This window comes from Austrofundulus limnaeus, unplaced genomic scaffold (genome assembly GCF_001266775.1).
Source record: "Austrofundulus limnaeus strain Quisiro unplaced genomic scaffold, Austrofundulus_limnaeus-1.0 Scaffold161, whole genome shotgun sequence".
Taxonomy (NCBI): domain Eukaryota; kingdom Metazoa; phylum Chordata; class Actinopteri; order Cyprinodontiformes; family Rivulidae; genus Austrofundulus; species Austrofundulus limnaeus.
In genome coordinates this window covers 1,092,358-1,093,635 of record NW_013952563.1, presented here as the reverse complement: position 1 = coordinate 1,093,635, position 1,278 = coordinate 1,092,358, and positions in this window count along the sequence as shown.

Here is a 1,278-nt window from a genome sequence, read left to right as displayed (position 1 = left end):
ACACACACACACACACACACACACACACACACACACACACACACACACACACACAAAATGATCTTGATCTGGAGTTTTCTCAATTTTCAAGACCACACTGCCCCTTCAGGTTGGACTTGGTACTGCTTTCAGACTTCACATCTAACCAGAGTCAGCCTTTCATATTGTTCAGTCTGTATTTTTYTTCTGACCAGGTTCCCAGTTTCAGCCAATAAAAAAACAAAMCCACAGTATGAYGCTGCCAYYACCGTGCTTCASTGTAGCAGCTCTGTTCTCAGTGTGATGAAAGGTGGTAGGTTTGCACCAGTGTTGTCCTTGATGGCCTAAGGTTTGAGGAATCATATATAGCAAAAATACAAATAGTCTGCCTTTTTTTTCTAAACAGTATTTTCTTTCCTGGCCAGTCTTTGCTGAAGCTCAGATCTACACAGCTGATGGTTGTCCTGTTGACTGCAGGTAAACTGATCCTCATCAGGGCTCTAATGATGGATTTAATGGTGCTCTGTGGGATATTCTGCACTTCTTTCCAACTTKGTCTCTGTGTGAAAAGTTCCTTGGTCTTCATGAAGCCTGTTGCTTGGTGCTACCAGAAGAAGTGTATATGATGTAACAGTGGCTCTTGTTGAACATGTGGTGTTTGAAGGTGGTTGAGGTGAGGTGTTCACTTCTTTTCACTTTTATTTTTAGAATTACTTGAAACAATTCTACTTCAGGTGGTTAGCAGAACAGTCACCTCTCAGTAAGAAGCATATTTGTCTAAATCAGAGATCAGAGATGGAGGCCCGCGGGCCAGATGAGTTGCTTCTGGCTCACCAATGAGGCCCGACCTCCATCTTTTTTCACTTAAAAAAGGCAGGTCTTAGATTCTAAAAGCTGCTTTTTTTAGGAAGTAGACAATCTGTTCGCACAATTCCATGGAAAACCTGTGTTTAGTCTGCTTAGAGGTGCTGTCTGCCATGAAGGATTTTAATACAAGTCACTACTACAACATGTTGCACAAAGCTAAATATGAGAAGTTTACTGAAGTCACAAATAACAGAGACTTTTTACCAGAACCAGAACGGCGCAGGAGTCTGACCTCAAGGTGTCTTATGCTGTTGGACTTCAGCTTTATTTTTGCTTCAAACCTTTTGAATTCATATTTATTAAACAACTGTTACACATGCATTTGAGCATGAAAAGTTACAGCACTGTATGTTGGTTTAATAGATAGATAGATAGATAGATAGATAGATAGATAGATAGATAGATAGATAGATAGATAGATAGATAGATAGA